The sequence below is a fragment of the Abramis brama genome, assembly GCF_963993115.1.
Source record: "Abramis brama genome assembly, chromosome: 2".
NCBI classification, from domain to species: Eukaryota; Metazoa; Chordata; class Actinopteri; order Cypriniformes; family Leuciscidae; genus Abramis; species Abramis brama.
In genome coordinates, this window is record NC_139964.1 from 28259803 (window position 1) to 28277240 (window position 17438).

The 17438-nt window shown below is 39.4% G+C and overlaps 1 long non-coding RNA gene across 1 annotated transcript; it reads right to left on the minus strand.

The window, feature by feature from the left end:
- Nucleotides 1-2319: 2319 nt before the first annotated feature.
- On the minus strand, nt 2320-3073 carry LOC311076776. Its single transcript, XR_014604702.1, has 3 exons — nt 2854-3073; nt 2535-2596; nt 2320-2370 (listed from the first exon to the last, which is right to left on the minus strand). It is a non-coding gene; the product is annotated as an uncharacterized lncRNA (long non-coding RNA).
- Between the last annotated feature and the right edge of the window lie 14365 nt (nt 3074-17438).

Consider the following 17438-nt stretch of genomic DNA (forward strand, 5'->3'; position numbering starts at 1 on the left):
ACAATCTGTATTGTATAAAGCCCTATATAAATGAAAGTGATTGACTAGACTCTTTGACCTCATATGACCTACTCTTGTTTTTTTTAATTGATGAGCTTGTATTTGTCCAGCACAGGGCAGACTTGACTTCGCTGTAAAATACTGTTGGTGGACAAACTCTTTAAGGAATTAATGCCTTATTGGGCATCTGTAATAATATTTAAATTTTGGGGTGAACTATCCTTTTAAGTTTTGTACTGCAGGCTGGTATACAAAGAAAATAAACTTGGTTATAAAAACTTAAAAACTTTAATCTATCGTTGCGATTTAACTGCCCAGGCTGATCACAATTCAGTGCCATTACTTTTGTCAGTTCATCATCATAGCATAATTTACAAAAAAAATTATAAAAACACCTTTGAAAAAGACATGAAGGTACCACATTGCAGGACAATTATTCAAAGATTATCACTTTGAAGTCCCATTCACAAGGAACCTGTCTTCACACAGAGATAAAAGGATCCAATAATTATCTGGTGTGAACATTGTAGGTTGCGCAATGTTATTCAGAAGCAAAGAATGTGACCATGTAAACACCTCAACATCTATTAAGTATAATATGGCATGTACAAATGTAGACCTGAGATTTAAAAAAAACTATTAGCATTTCATTTTACTGAGTGCTTCTCTTTATTATTTTGTTGTTGTTGATGAAAATGGATCATATGAGCGTATTTGTGAGTGTACACCATATTTTCTTTTTTAAATGCTTTTCATTGTTTGCAAATGGTACAGATACCTTAATAAAGATATATAAAAAATATATATATGCAAAAAACACTTTTTAAAGATAGTTTTTGTTTTTGTTTAAAGACACTTTCATTACTTTTCCAGTAATTTACCCACTCTGGCTATACAATTTCTATAAAAATAAAAAATAATAAAATTGCTAGAAAGGTGGTTTAAGTGGCTATTGTTAAGTAAAGTAAGGAACATAATATTATGTGGACCACTCAGCTGTCAGAGGTGTGTTACGTTAAAAAATCCTTTAATCAATTAAACTCATTAATACCATAAACATGCTGTTACCATGTCTTAAGTATTTGTCATGTTGCTATAAAAAAAAAAAAAAAAAAAAAAAAAAAAAAAAACGGCCTCATTAATGCATTAAATCTTCTCATAGTCCTTAATTTTTAGTTTTTAATTATTTTCAATAGAGCTATAAAGAGCCCTTCGAGATTCCGTTTGAAATCGAAGAAATTGTGCACAGGTTAAAGTTGCATCAAGACTTTATTTAAATTGACATTAAACCTTGTACATTTTAAATTAAAAACATTAAACTTGTACATTACTTTTTTTTTTTAAATAAACATATTATAAGTTCATTGTGGATATATACACATGCATTTATTTAGATGTAAACAAATACATAAAAAGTGTGTTTTTTATTTTTTTCTAAATCTCTTGATTTTCGTCTCTTTCTCGTTTCATTTCAAACAATTTTGGATTATATGAACTCAATAAATATGTTTGTTTGATTATTAAAATAAATAATAAGATCTTGCAATGTCATATACTAGACAAAAGAGAACTATAAAGAGTCTTTAACCTGCAGTGAGCTGAACAAAAACATTACATATGAAAATACTGTAAGGAAAAAGATCAAAATAGGATTGATTTCAACAGCCTCTGATTAATATATAATCATTTCTCTCTTTACAAATTGTGCCCTTGAAAATCAATGCATTTTATATCAATCATATGCCATTTATTATTATTTCCATCTAATATATATTTTAAGAGTGAGCTACGACACTAAATAATGCATAATAAATATACAAAGCATGCTCTAACAAATTCGTTAGAGCATGCTTTAATTAAATCACAACCTTAGTTGATTAATTGTTAAAGGATCTATAGAAAAAGACTTAATATTTTTGCCATAGTAATGAGCCATGTTGTTCGGAGCAGACTGGATTCAATCTTTAATCCACTTGAAACTGTAGTTGAAGCAGCTACAGTCGTAGCAATAACTGTAAGAAAAAGATGAACAAATTAGATAAACAGAATATAAGGTCTTAGGACCTTTTTTAAATTTAATTCCAGTCCAAATGTACTGTATGTTTTGTGTGTCATATTCTTATATCCGTAAGACTATTCTAAAGAGCAAAAGTGCAAGACAGTTTCTGAGGCTTTGCAAATGTGCAAGATATGTTTTAAAATGGAAACTTACCTGAACCATTGACTGAAATTGATACAGGAAGTATATTCAGTGGATTGACACTTCCTTCTTCCACTGCTGTCAGAAGGGTGTCTGAAATCTCTTGAACTGATGGGAGAGTTACCGTGGAGCTGAAAATCAGTTGTGTTGTTGTGATGATTGACCCAGGTCTGGAATATACAGTATAGAAGAATGTCAAATACGGTAGGATTCCTTAATATGAGCATATTACCATTATATAATAAGTACTGCATTCTCTTTTTTGTTTGTTTTTTCAAGAACACCAACTCACACAGCGCACATAAAAAGGAGCATTGCAATATTTAATTTTTACCTGAAACTTATGACAATCACTCTGATGAAGGAAGGATATTTTTTTCTGTAGATTGGTTCAAGCTGTAACATATAGGCAGTCACAACCACAATCAGAATTAACTTTTTGTTCGTTTGTATGTGAAACAACAGTTTATTTCTGTTGATTTCCAGAGGTATATTATAAATAAATAAAAATGATTTTATTTATGGTAAACTACTCAATTTAAACAATAACAATACCCTAACAAACTCTTGGATTTGGTCTAAAATATCTGTCGTCTGTTCTTTTAAGTAAAGAAAAAAAATATTATCTATTTTTCATGTTAATTTTAACTCACCTGTGTAATGACAAGCAGAGCCCTTTCCTTGAAGACCTGAGAGTTTGAATCGTTGAGTTCAAGAATAAATGTGTCCAAAGAGCGGAAAACCAGATCTGTTATATACACGGGTACGAATTCTGTAGTTGTAATTGTAACCACTTGAGTTTTGGAAGATGTCAAGGGTCTTGTTGTTGTTGTTGTGTTAGTGGTTGAGGTAGTGCTTTTAGTGGTTGAGGCAGTGGTTGTATTAGTGGTTGAGGCAAATGATTTTGTTGATGTCCTAGTTGTACTACCAGTCGTTGTGTTAAAGGTAGTTGAAGACGGAGTAAAAACAGAAGTTGTTGTTTTTGGACTTGTGTCATTTGTTCTACTTGTGATATTTGTTATGAGTGCTGAGAATGCTGTCGTTGGTCTTGTAGACATTTTGGCTGTACTAAGACTTGTAATTTTAAAGGCTGTTGAGGAGAGAGTCGTCAAGTTTAATGAAGAAGCTGTTGGTTGCACTGTTGTAGTAACTGCTCCACTGCTGGTGGAACTAGTGGAGTTATCAGCAAAAGTTAATGTAATTATAGAGGGTTTTATTGTTGAAGATGTTTCTGTTACACTAGTGGTGGATGTTTCAGTAGGAATTGTTGTGGCTAATGATAATTCTGTTGTTGTTCGTGGTGGTGTAGTTGTTTCAGTTGTACTAATAGTTGTGCTTTCAGTTGTTGTGGCTGGTGTAGTTGTTTCAGCTGTACTAAGAGTTCTGCTCTCAGTTGTTGTGGTTGGTGTATTTTCAGTTGTACTGATAGTTGTGCTCTTAGTTGTTGTGGCTGTTGTAGTTGTTTCAGTTGTACTAATATTTGTGCTCTCAGTTGTTGTGCATGGTGTAGTTGTTTCAGCTGTACTAATAGTTGTGCTCTCAGTTGTTGTGGCTGGTGTAGTTGTTTCAGTTGTACTAACAGTTGTGCCCTCAGTTGTTGTAGTGGCTGGTGTAGTTGTTTCAGCTGTACTTACAGTTGTTCTCTCAGTTGTTGTGGCTGGTGTATTTGTTTCAGTTGTACTATCAGTTGTGCTTTCAGTTGTTGTGGATGGTGTAGTTGTTTCAGTTGTACTAACAGTTGTGCTTTCAGTTGTTGTGGCTGGTGTAGTTGTTTCAGTTGTACTAACAGTTGTGATCTCAGTTGTGGTGGTTGGTGTATTTTCAGTTGTACTAGCAGTTGTGCTTTCAGTAGTTGTGGCTGGTGTAGTTTTTTCAGTTGTTCTAATAGTTGTGCTCTCAGTTGTTGTGGCTGGTGTAGTTGTTTCAGCTGTACTAACAGTTGTGCTCTCGGTTGTTGTGGCTGGTGTAGTTGTTTCAGTTGTACTAACAGTTGTGCTCTCAGTTGTTGTGGCTGGTGTAGTTGTTTCAGTTGTACTAACAATTGTGCTTTTAGTTGATGTGGCTGGTGTAGTTGTTTCAGCTGTACTAAGAGTTGTGCTCTCAGTTGTTGTGGCTGGTGTTATTATTTCAGGTGCAATAACAGTTGTGCCCTCAGTTGTTGTGGCTGGTGTAGTTGATTCAGCTGTACTGACAGTTGTGCTCTCAGTTGATGTGGCTGTTGTAGTTGTATCAGTTGTACTAATAGTTGTGCCCTCAGTAGTTGTGGCTGGTGTAGTTGTTTCAGTTGTACTAACAGTTGTGCTTTCAGTTGTTGTGACTGGTGTAGTTGTTTCACTTGTACTAACAGTTGTGCTTTCAGTAGTTGTTGCTGGTGTAGTTGTTTCAGTTGTTCTAATAGTTGTGCTCTCAGTTGTTGTGGCTGGTGTAGTTGTTTCAGTTGTACTAATAGTTGTGCCCTCAGTTGTTGTGGTTGCTGGTGTAGTTGTTTCAATTGTACTAACAGTTGTGCTCTCAGTTGTTGTGGCTGGTGTAGTTGTTTCAGTTGTACTAACTGTTGTGCTTTCAGTAGTTGTGGCTGGTGTAGTTGTTTCAGTTGTACTGACAGTTGTGCTCTCAGTTGTTTTGGCTGGTGTAGTTGTTTCAGTTGTACTAACTGTTGTGCTTTCAGTAGTTTTGGCTTGTGTAGTTGTTTCAGTTGTACTAACAGTTGTACTTTCAGTTCTTGTGACTGGTGTAGTTGTTTCAGCTGTACTATCAGTTGTGCTCTCAGTTGGTGTGACTGGTGTGGTTGTTTCACTTGTACTAACAGTTGTGCTTTCAGTAGTTGTGGCTGGTGTAGTTGTTTCAGTTGTTCTAATAGTTGTGCTCTCAGTTGTTGTGGATGGTGTAGTTGTTTCATTTGTTCTAATAGTTGTGCTCTCAGTTGGTGTGGATGGTGTAGTTGTTTCAGCTGTACTAAGAGTTGTGTTCTCAGTTGTTGTGGCTGGTATTATTATTTCAGGTGTAATAACAGTTGTGCTCTCAGTTGTTGTGTCTGGTGTAGTTGATTCAGCTGTACTGACAGTTGTGCTCTCAGTTGTTGTGGCTGGTGTAGTTGATTCAGCTGTACTGACAGTTGTGCTCTCAGTTGATGTGGCTGTTGAAGTTGTATCAGTTATACTAATAGTTGTGCCCTCAGTTGTTGTGGTGGCTGGTGTAGTTGTTTCAGTTGTACTAACAGTTGTGCTCTCAGTTGTTGTGGCTTGTGTAGTTGTTTCAGTTGTACTAACAGTTGTGCTTTCAGTAGTTGTGGCTGGTGTAGTTGTTTCAGTTGTACTAACAGTTGTGCTCTCAGTTGTTGTGGCTGGTGTAGTTGTTTCACTTGTACTAAGAGTTGTGCTCTCAGTTGTTGTGGCTGGTGTAGTTGTTTCAGCTGTACTAAGAGTTGTGCTCTCAGTTGTTGTGGTTGGTGTATTTTCAGTTGTACTAAGAGTTGTGCTCTCAGTTGTTGTGGTTGGTGTATTTGTTTCAGTTGTACTAACAGTTGTGCTCTCAGTTGTTGTGGCTGGTGTAGTTGTTTCAGCTGTACTAATAGTTGTGCCCTCAGTAGTTGTGGCTGGTGTAGTTGTTTCAGTTGTACTAACAGTTGTGCTTTCAGTTGTTGTGACTGCTGTAGTTGTTTCAGTTGTTCTAATAGTTGTGCTCTCAGTTGCTTTGGCTGGTGTAGTTGTTTCAGTTGTACTAATAGTTGTGCCCTCATTTGTTGTGGTTGCTGGTGTAGTTGTTTCAATTGTACTAACAGTTGTGCTTTCAGTAGTTGTGGCTGGTGTAGTTGTTTCAGTTGTACTAACAGTTGTGCTCTCAGTTGTTGTGGCTGGTGTAGTTGTTTCACTTGTACTAAGAGTTGTGCTCTCAGTTGTTGTGGCTGTTGTTGTTGTATCAGTTGTACTAACAGTTGTGCCCTCAGTTGTTGTGGCTGGTGTAGTTGTTTCAGTTGTACTAACAGTTGTGCTCTCAGTTGTTGTAGCTGGTGTAGTTGTTTCAGTTATACTAACAGTTGTGCTTTCAGTAGTTGTGGCTGGTGTAGTTGTTTCAGTTGTACTAACAGTTGTGCTCTCAGTTGTTGTGGCTGGTGTAGTTGTTTCACTTGTACTAAGAGTTGTGCTCTCAGTTGTTGTGGCTGGTGTAGTTGTTTCAGCTGTACTAAGAGTTGTGCTCTCAGTTGTTGTGGTTGGTGTATTTTCAGTTGTATTAAGGGTTGTGCTCTCAGTTGTTGTGGTTGGTGTATTTGTTTCAGTTGTACTAACAGTTGTGCTCTCAGTTGTTGTGGCTGGTGTAGTTGTTTCAGCTGTACTAATAGTTGTGCCCTCAGTAGTTGTGGCTGGTGTAGTTGTTTCAGTTGTACTAACAGTTGTGCTTTCAGTTGTTGTGATTGGTGTAGTTGTTTCAGTTGTTCTAATAGTTGTGCTCTCAGTTGCTGTGGCTGGTGTAGTTGTTTCAGTTGTACTAATAGTTGTGCCCTCATTTGTTGTGGTTGCTGGTCTAGTTGTTTCAATTGTACTAACAGTTGTGCTCTCAGTTGTTGTGGCTGGTGTAGTTGTTTCAGTTGTACTAACTGTTGTGCTTTCAGTAGTTGTGGCTGCTGTAGTTGTTTCAGTTGTACTGACAGTTGTGCTCTCAGTTGTTTTGGCTGGTGTAGTTGTTTCAGTTGTACTAACTGTTGTGCTTTCAGTAGTTTTGGCTTGTGTAGTTGTTTCAGTTGTACTAACAGTTGTGCTTTCAGTAGTTGTGGCTGATGTAGTTGTTTCAGTTGTACTAACAGTTGTGCTTTCAGTTGTTGTGACTGGTGTAGTTGTTTCACTTGTACTAACAGTTGTGCTTTCAGTAGTTGTTGCTGGTGTAGTTGTTTCAGTTGTTCTAATAGTTGTGCTCTCAGTTGTTGTGGCTGGTGTAGTTGTTTCAGCTGTACTAATAGTTGTGCCCTCAGTTGTTGTGGTTGCTGGTGTAGTTGTTTCAATTGTACTAACAGTTGTGCTCTCAGTTGTTGTGGCTGGTGTAGTTGTTTCAGTTGTACTAACTGTTGTGCTTTCAGTAGTTGTGGCTGGTGTAGTTGTTTCAGTTGTACTGACAGTTGTGCTTTCAGTTGTTTTGGCTGGTATAGTTGTTTCAGTTGTACTAACTGTTGTGCTTTCAGTAGTTTTGGCTTGTGTAGTTGTTTCAGTTGTACTAACAGTTGTGCTCTCAGTTGGTGTGACTGGTGTGGTTGTTTCACTTGTACTAACAGTTGTGCTTTCAGTAGTTGTGGCTGGTGTAGTTGTTTCAGTTGTTCTAATAGTTATGCTCTCAGTTGTTGTGGATGGTGTAGTTGTTTCATTTGTTCTAATAGTTGTGCTCTCAGTTGTTGTGGATGGTGTAGTTGTTTCAGCTGTACTAAGAGTTGTGCTCTCAGTTGTTGTGGCTGGTGTTAAAATTTCAGGTGTAATAACAGTTGTGCTCTCAGTTGTTGTGTCTGGTGTAGTTGATTCAGCTGTACTGACAGTTGTGCTCTCAGTTGATGTAGCTGTTGTAGTTGTTTCAGCTGTACTAAGAGTTGTGCTTTTAGTTGTTGTGGTTGGTGTATTTTCATTTGTATTAAGAGTTGTGCTCTCAGTTGCTGTGACTGGTGTAGTTGTTTCAGTTGTACTAACAGTTGTGCTCTCAGTTGTTGTGGTTGGTGTATTTTCAGTTGTACTAAGAGTTGTGCTCTCAGTTGCTGTGACTGGTGTAGTTGTTTCAGCTGTACTAAGAGTTGTGCTCTCAGTTGTTGTGCCTGGTGTTATTATTTTAGGTGTAAAAACAGTTGTGCTCTCAGTTGTTGTGGCTGGTGTAGTTGATTCAGCTGTACTGACAGTTGTGCTCTCAGTTGATGTAGCTGTTGTAGTTGTTTCAGTTGTACTAATAGTTGTGCTCTCAGTTGTTGTGGCTGGTGTAGTTGTTTCAGTTGTACTAACAATTGTGCTTTCAGTTGATGTGGCTGGTGTAGTTGTTTCAGCTGTACTAAGAGTTGTGCTCTCAGTTGTTGTGGCTGGTGTAGTTGATTCAGCTGTACTGACAGTTGTGCTCTCAGTTGATGTGGCTGTTGTTGTTGTATCAGTTGTACTAATAGTTGTGCCCTCAGTTGTTGTGGTGGCTGGTGTAGTTGTTTCAGTTGTACTAACAGTTGTGCTCTCAGTTGTTGTAGCTGGTGTAGTTGTTTCAGTTGTACTAACAGTTGTGCTTTCAGTAGTTGTGGCTGGTGTAGTTGTTTCAGTTGTACTAACAGTTGTGCTCTCAGTTGTTGTGGCTGGTGTAGTTGTTTCACTTGTACTAAGAGTTGTGCTCTCAGTTGTTGTGGCTGGTGTAGTTGTTTCAGCTGTACTAAGAGTTGTGCTCTCAGTTGTTGTGGTTGGTGTATTTTCAGTTGTACTAAGAGTTGTGCTCTCAGTTGTTGTGGTTGGTGTATTTGTTTCAGTTGTACTAACAGTTGTGCTCTCAGTTGTTGTGGCTGGTGTAGTTGTTTCAGCTGTACTAATAGTTGTGCCCTCAGTAGTTGTGGCTGGTGTAGTTGTTTCAGTTGTACTAACAGTTGTGCTTTCAGTTGTTGTGACTGGTGTAGTTGTTTCAGTTGTTCTAATAGTTGTGCTCTCAGTTGCTTTGGCTGGTGTAGTTGTTTCAGTTGTACTAATAGTTGTGCCCTCATTTGTTGTGGTTGCTGGTGTAGTTGTTTCAATTGTACTAACAGTTGTGCTTTCAGTAGTTGTGGCTGGTGTAGTTGTTTCAGTTGTACTAACAGTTGTGCTCTCAGTTGTTGTGGCTGGTGTAGTTGTTTCACTTGTACTAAGAGTTGTGCTCTCAGTTCTTGTGGCTGTTGTTGTTGTATCAGTTGTACTAATAGTTGTGCCCTCAGTTGTTGTGGCTGGTGTAGTTGTTTCAGTTGTACTAACAGTTGTGCTCTCAGTTGTTGTAGCTGGTGTAGTTGTTTCAGTTGTACTAACAGTTGTGCTTTCAGTAGTTGTGGCTGGTGTAGTTGTTTCAGTTGTACTAACAGTTGTGCTCTCAGTTGTTGTGGCTGGTGTAGTTGTTTCACTTGTACTAAGAGTTGTGCTCTCAGTTGTTGTGGCTGGTGTAGTTGTTTCAGCTGTACTAAGAGTTGTGCTCTCAGTTGTTGTGGTTGGTGTATTTTCAGTTGTATTAAGAGTTGTGCTCTCAGTTGTTGTGGTTGGTGTATTTGTTTCAGTTGTACTAACAGTTGTGCTCTCAGTTGTTGTGGCTGGTGTAGTTGTTTCAGCTGTACTAATAGTTGTGCCCTCAGTAGTTGTGGCTGGTGTAGTTGTTTCAGTTGTACTAACAGTTGTGCTTTCAGTTGTTGTGATTGGTGTAGTTGTTTCAGTTGTTCTAATAGTTGTGCTCTCAGTTGCTGTGGCTGGTGTAGTTGTTTCAGTTGTACTAATAGTTGTGCCCTCATTTGTTGTGGTTGCTGGTCTAGTTGTTTCAATTGTACTAACAGTTGTGCTCTCAGTTGTTGTGGCTGGTGTAGTTGTTTCAGTTGTACTAACTGTTGTGCTTTCAGTAGTTGTGGCTGGTGTAGTTGTTTCAGTTGTACTGACAGTTGTGCTTTCAGTTGTTTTGGCTGGTGTAGTTGTTTCAATTGTACTAACTGTTGTGCTTTCAGTAGTTTTGGCTTGTGTAGTTGTTTCAGTTGTACTAACAGTTGTACTTTCAGTTCTTGTGACTGGTGTAGTTGTTTCAGCTGTACTATCAGTTGTGCTCTCAGTTGGTGTGACTGGTGTGGTTGTTTCACTTGTACTAACAGTTGTGCTTTCAGTAGTTGTGGCTGGTGTAGTTGTTTCAGTTGTACTAACTGTTGTGCTTTCAGTAGTTGTGGCTGGTGTAGTTGTTTCAGTTGTACTAACAGTTGTGCTTTCAGTTGTTGTGACTGGGGTAGTTGTTTCAGCTGTACTAACAGTTGTGCTTTCAGTTGGTTTGGCTTGCGTAGTTTTTTCACTTCTACTAACAGTTGTGCTCTCAGTTGTTGTGGCTGTTGTAGTTGTTTCACTTGTACTAAGAGTTGTGCTCTCAGTTGTTGTGGCTGGTGTAGTTGTTTCAGTTGTACTAACAATTGTGCTTTCAGTTGATGTGGCTGGTGTAGTTGTTTCAGCTGTACTAACAGTTGTGCTCTCAGTTATTGTGGCTGGTGTTATTATTTCAGGTGTAATAACAGTTGTACTCTCAGTTGTTGTGGCTGGTGTAGTTGATTCAGCTGTACTGACAGTTGTGCTCTCAGTTGATGTGGCTGTTGTAGTTGTATCAGTTGTACTAATAGTTGTGCCCTCAGTTGTTGTGGTGGCTGGTGTAGTTGTTTCAGTTGTACTAACAGTTGTGCTCTCAGTTGTTGTGGCTGGTGTAGTTGATTCAGCTGTACTGACAGTTGTGCTCTCAGTTGATGTGGCTGTTGTAGTTGTATCAGTTATACTAATAGTTGTGCCCTCAGTTGTTGTGGTGGCTGGTGTAGTTGTTTCAGTTGTACTAACAGTTGTGCTCTCAGTTGTTGTGGCTTGTGTAGTTGTTTCAGTTGTACTAACTGTTGTGCTTTCAGTAGTTGTGGCTGGTGTAGTTGTTTCAGTTGTACTAACTGTTGTGCTTTCAGTAGTTGTGGCTGATGTAGTTGTTTCAGTTGTACTAACAGTTGTGCTTTCAGTTGTTGTGACTGGTGTAGTTGTTTCACTTGTACTAACAGTTGTGCTTTCAGTAGTTGTTGCTGGTGTAGTTGTTTCAGTTGTTCTAATAGTTGTGCTCTCAGTTGTTGTGGCTGGTGTAGTTGTTTCAGCTGTACTAATAGTTGTGCCCTCAGTTGTTGTGGTTGCTGGTGTAGTTGTTTCAATTTTACTAACAGTTGTGCTCTCAGTTGTTGTGGCTGGTGTAGTTGTTTCAGTTGTACTAACTGTTGTGCTTTCAGTAGTTGTGGCTGGTGTAGTTGTTTCAGTTGTACTAACAGTTGTGCTTTCAGTTGTTGTGACTGGTGTAGTTGTTTCACTTGTACTAACAGTTGTGCTTTCAGTAGTTGTTGCTGGTGTAGTTGTTTCAGTTGTTCTAATAGTTGTGCTCTCAGTTGTTGTGGCTGGTGTAGTTGTTTCAGTTGTACTAATAGTTGTGCCCTCAGTTGTTGTGGTTGCTGGTGTAGTTGTTTCAATTGTACTAACAGTTGTGCTCTCAGTTGTTGTGGCTGGTGTAGTTGTTTCAGTTGTACTAACTGTTGTGCTTTCAGTAGTTGTGGCTGGTGTAGTTGTTTCAGTTGTACTGACAGTTGTGCTCTCAGTTGTTTTGGCTGGTGTAGTTGTTTCAGTTGTACAAACTGTTGTGCTTTCAGTAGTTTTGGCTTGTGTAGTTGTTTCAGTTGTACTAACAGTTGTACTTTCAGTTCTTGTGACTGGTGTAGTTGTTTCAGCTGTACTATCAGTTGTGCTCTCAGTTGGTGTGACTGGTGTGGTTGTTTCACTTGTACTAACAGTTGTGCTTTCAGTAGTTGTGGCTGGTGTAGTTGTTTCAGTTGTTCTAATAGTTGTGCTCTCAGTTGTTGTGGATGGTGTAGTTGTTTCATTTGTTCTAATAGTTGTGCTCTCAGTTGGTGTGGATGGTGTAGTTGTTTCAGCTGTACTAAGAGTTGTGTTCTCAGTTGTTGTGGCTGGTATTATTATTTCAGGTGTAATAACAGTTGTGCTCTCAGTTGTTGTGTCTGGTGTAGTTGATTCAGCTGTACTGACAGTTGTGCTCTCAGTTGTTGTGGCTGGTGTAGTTGATTCAGCTGTACTGACAGTTGTGCTCTCAGTTGATGTGGCTGTTGAAGTTGTATCAGTTATACTAATAGTTGTGCCCTCAGTTGTTGTGGTGGCTGGTGTAGTTGTTTCAGTTGTACTAACAGTTGTGCTCTCAGTTGTTGTGGCTTGTGTAGTTGTTTCAGTTGTACTAACAGTTGTGCTTTCAGTAGTTGTGGCTGGTGTAGTTGTTTCAGTTGTACTAACAGTTGTGCTCTCAGTTGTTGTGGCTGGTGTAGTTGTTTCACTTGTACTAAGAGTTGTGCTCTCAGTTGTTGTGGCTGGTGTAGTTGTTTCAGCTGTACTAAGAGTTGTGCTCTCAGTTGTTGTGGTTGGTGTATTTTCAGTTGTACTAAGAGTTGTGCTCTCAGTTGTTGTGGTTGGTGTATTTGTTTCAGTTGTACTAACAGTTGTGCTCTCAGTTGTTGTGGCTGGTGTAGTTGTTTCAGCTGTACTAATAGTTGTGCCCTCAGTAGTTGTGGCTGGTGTAGTTGTTTCAGTTGTACTAACAGTTGTGCTTTCAGTTGTTGTGACTGCTGTAGTTGTTTCAGTTGTTCTAATAGTTGTGCTCTCAGTTGCTTTGGCTGGTGTAGTTGTTTCAGTTGTACTAATAGTTGTGCCCTCATTTGTTGTGGTTGCTGGTGTAGTTGTTTCAATTGTACTAACAGTTGTGCTTTCAGTAGTTGTGGCTGGTGTAGTTGTTTCAGTTGTACTAACAGTTGTGCTCTCAGTTGTTGTGGCTGGTGTAGTTGTTTCACTTGTACTAAGAGTTGTGCTCTCAGTTGTTGTGGCTGTTGTTGTTGTATCAGTTGTACTAATAGTTGTGCCCTCAGTTGTTGTGGCTGGTGTAGTTGTTTCAGTTGTACTAACAGTTGTGCTCTCAGTTGTTGTAGCTGGTGTAGTTGTTTCAGTTATACTAACAGTTGTGCTTTCAGTAGTTGTGGCTGGTGTAGTTGTTTCAGTTGTACTAACAGTTGTGCTCTCAGTTGTTGTGGCTGGTGTAGTTGTTTCACTTGTACTAAGAGTTGTGCTCTCAGTTGTTGTGGCTGGTGTAGTTGTTTCAGCTGTACTAAGAGTTGTGCTCTCAGTTGTTGTGGTTGGTGTATTTTCAGTTGTATTAAGGGTTGTGCTCTCAGTTGTTGTGGTTGGTGTATTTGTTTCAGTTGTACTAACAGTTGTGCTCTCAGTTGTTGTGGCTGGTGTAGTTGTTTCAGCTGTACTAATAGTTGTGCCCTCAGTAGTTGTGGCTGGTGTAGTTGTTTCAGTTGTACTAACAGTTGTGCTTTCAGTTGTTGTGATTGGTGTAGTTGTTTCAGTTGTTCTAATAGTTGTGCTCTCAGTTGCTGTGGCTGGTGTAGTTGTTTCAGTTGTACTAATAGTTGTGCCCTCATTTGTTGTGGTTGCTGGTCTAGTTGTTTCAATTGTACTAACAGTTGTGCTCTCAGTTGTTGTGGCTGGTGTAGTTGTTTCAGTTGTACTAACTGTTGTGCTTTCAGTAGTTGTGGCTGCTGTAGTTGTTTCAGTTGTACTGACAGTTGTGCTCTCAGTTGTTTTGGCTGGTGTAGTTGTTTCAGTTGTACTAACTGTTGTGCTTTCAGTAGTTTTGGCTTGTGTAGTTGTTTCAGTTGTACTAACAGTTGTGCTTTCAGTAGTTGTGGCTGATGTAGTTGTTTCAGTTGTACTAACAGTTGTGCTTTCAGTTGTTGTGACTGGTGTAGTTGTTTCACTTGTACTAACAGTTGTGCTTTCAGTAGTTGTTGCTGGTGTAGTTGTTTCAGTTGTTCTAATAGTTGTGCTCTCAGTTGTTGTGGCTGGTGTAGTTGTTTCAGCTGTACTAATAGTTGTGCCCTCAGTTGTTGTGGTTGCTGGTGTAGTTGTTTCAATTGTACTAACAGTTGTGCTCTCAGTTGTTGTGGCTGGTGTAGTTGTTTCAGTTGTACTAACTGTTGTGCTTTCAGTAGTTGTGGCTGGTGTAGTTGTTTCAGTTGTACTGACAGTTGTGCTTTCAGTTGTTTTGGCTGGTATAGTTGTTTCAGTTGTACTAACTGTTGTGCTTTCAGTAGTTTTGGCTTGTGTAGTTGTTTCAGTTGTACTAACAGTTGTGCTCTCAGTTGGTGTGACTGGTGTGGTTGTTTCACTTGTACTAACAGTTGTGCTTTCAGTAGTTGTGGCTGGTGTAGTTGTTTCAGTTGTTCTAATAGTTATGCTCTCAGTTGTTGTGGATGGTGTAGTTGTTTCATTTGTTCTAATAGTTGTGCTCTCAGTTGTTGTGGATGGTGTAGTTGTTTCAGCTGTACTAAGAGTTGTGCTCTCAGTTGTTGTGGCTGGTGTTAAAATTTCAGGTGTAATAACAGTTGTGCTCTCAGTTGTTGTGTCTGGTGTAGTTGATTCAGCTGTACTGACAGTTGTGCTCTCAGTTGATGTAGCTGTTGTAGTTGTTTCAGCTGTACTAAGAGTTGTGCTTTTAGTTGTTGTGGTTGGTGTATTTTCATTTGTATTAAGAGTTGTGCTCTCAGTTGCTGTGACTGGTGTAGTTGTTTCAGTTGTACTAACAGTTGTGCTCTCAGTTGTTGTGGTTGGTGTATTTTCAGTTGTACTAAGAGTTGTGCTCTCAGTTGCTGTGACTGGTGTAGTTGTTTCAGCTGTACTAAGAGTTGTGCTCTCAGTTGTTGTGCCTGGTGTTATTATTTTAGGTGTAATAACAGTTGTGCTCTCAGTTGTTGTGGCTGGTGTAGTTGATTCAGCTGTACTGACAGTTGTGCTCTCAGTTGATGTAGCTGTTGTAGTTGTTTCAGTTGTACTAATAGTTGTGCTCTCAGTTGTTGTGGCTGGTGTAGTTGTTTCAGTTGTACTAACAATTGTGCTTTCAGTTGATGTGGCTGGTGTAGTTGTTTCAGCTGTACTAAGAGTTGTGCTCTCAGTTGTTGTGGCTGGTGTAGTTGATTCAGCTGTACTGACAGTTGTGCTCTCAGTTGATGTGGCTGTTGTTGTTGTATCAGTTGTACTAATAGTTGTGCCCTCAGTTGTTGTGGTGGCTGGTGTAGTTGTTTCAGTTGTACTAACAGTTGTGCTCTCAGTTGTTGTAGCTGGTGTAGTTGTTTCAGTTGTACTAACAGTTGTGCTTTCAGTAGTTGTGGCTGGTGTAGTTGTTTCAGTTGTACTAACAGTTGTGCTCTCAGTTGTTGTGGCTGGTGTAGTTGTTTCACTTGTACTAAGAGTTGTGCTCTCAGTTGTTGTGGCTGGTGTAGTTGTTTCAGCTGTACTAAGAGTTGTGCTCTCAGTTGTTGTGGTTGGTGTATTTTCAGTTGTACTAAGAGTTGTGCTCTCAGTTGTTGTGGTTGGTGTATTTGTTTCAGTTGTACTAACAGTTGTGCTCTCAGTTGTTGTGGCTGGTGTAGTTGTTTCAGCTGTACTAATAGTTGTGCCCTCAGTAGTTGTGGCTGGTGTAGTTGTTTCAGTTGTACTAACAGTTGTGCTTTCAGTTGTTGTGACTGGTGTAGTTGTTTCAGTTGTTCTAATAGTTGTGCTCTCAGTTGCTTTGGCTGGTGTAGTTGTTTCAGTTGTACTAATAGTTGTGCCCTCATTTGTTGTGGTTGCTGGTGTAGTTGTTTCAATTGTACTAACAGTTGTGCTTTCAGTAGTTGTGGCTGGTGTAGTTGTTTCAGTTGTACTAACAGTTGTGCTCTCAGTTGTTGTGGCTGGTGTAGTTGTTTCACTTGTACTAAGAGTTGTGCTCTCAGTTCTTGTGGCTGTTGTTGTTGTATCAGTTGTACTAATAGTTGTGCCCTCAGTTGTTGTGGCTGGTGTAGTTGTTTCAGTTGTACTAACAGTTGTGCTCTCAGTTGTTGTAGCTGGTGTAGTTGTTTCAGTTGTACTAACAGTTGTGCTTTCAGTAGTTGTGGCTGGTGTAGTTGTTTCAGTTGTACTAACAGTTGTGCTCTCAGTTGTTGTGGCTGGTGTAGTTGTTTCACTTGTACTAAGAGTTGTGCTCTCAGTTGTTGTGGCTGGTGTAGTTGTTTCAGCTGTACTAAGAGTTGTGCTCTCAGTTGTTGTGGTTGGTGTATTTTCAGTTGTATTAAGAGTTGTGCTCTCAGTTGTTGTGGTTGGTGTATTTGTTTCAGTTGTACTAACAGTTGTGCTCTCAGTTGTTGTGGCTGGTGTAGTTGTTTCAGCTGTACTAATAGTTGTGCCCTCAGTAGTTGTGGCTGGTGTAGTTGTTTCAGTTGTACTAACAGTTGTGCTTTCAGTTGTTGTGATTGGTGTAGTTGTTTCAGTTGTTCTAATAGTTGTGCTCTCAGTTGCTGTGGCTGGTGTAGTTGTTTCAGTTGTACTAATAGTTGTGCCCTCATTTGTTGTGGTTGCTGGTCTAGTTGTTTCAATTGTACTAACAGTTGTGCTCTCAGTTGTTGTGGCTGGTGTAGTTGTTTCAGTTGTACTAACTGTTGTGCTTTCAGTAGTTGTGGCTGGTGTAGTTGTTTCAGTTGTACTGACAGTTGTGCTCTCAGTTGTTTTGGCTGGTGTAGTTGTTTCAATTGTACTAACTGTTGTGCTTTCAGTAGTTTTGGCTTGTGTAGTTGTTTCAGTTGTACTAACAGTTGTACTTTCAGTTCTTGTGACTGGTGTAGTTGTTTCAGCTGTACTATCAGTTGTGCTCTCAGTTGGTGTGACTGGTGTGGTTGTTTCACTTGTACTAACAGTTGTGCTTTCAGTAGTTGTGGCTGGTGTAGTTGTTTCAGTTGTACTAACTGTTGTGCTTTCAGTAGTTGTGGCTGGTGTAGTTGTTTCAGTTGTACTAACAGTTGTGCTTTCAGTTGTTGTGACTGGGGTAGTTGTTTCAGCTGTACTAACAGTTGTGCTTTCAGTTGGTTTGGCTTGCGTAGTTTTTTCACTTCTACTAACAGTTGTGCTCTCAGTTGTTGTGGCTGTTGTAGTTGTTTCACTTGTACTAAGAGTTGTGCTCTCAGTTGTTGTGGCTGGTGTAGTTGTTTCAGTTGTACTAACAATTGTGCTTTCAGTTGATGTGGCTGGTGTAGTTGTTTCAGCTGTACTAACAGTTGTGCTCTCAGTTATTGTGGCTGGTGTTATTATTTCAGGTGTAATAACAGTTGTACTCTCAGTTGTTGTGGCTGGTGTAGTTGATTCAGCTGTACTGACAGTTGTGCTCTCAGTTGATGTGGCTGTTGTAGTTGTATCAGTTGTACTAATAGTTGTGCCCTCAGTTGTTGTGGTGGCTGGTGTAGTTGTTTCAGTTGTACTAACAGTTGTGCTCTCAGTTGTTGTGGCTGGTGTAGTTGATTCAGCTGTACTGACAGTTGTGCTCTCAGTTGATGTGGCTGTTGTAGTTGTATCAGTTATACTAATAGTTGTGCCCTCAGTTGTTGTGGTGGCTGGTGTAGTTGTTTCAGTTGTACTAACAGTTGTGCTCTCAG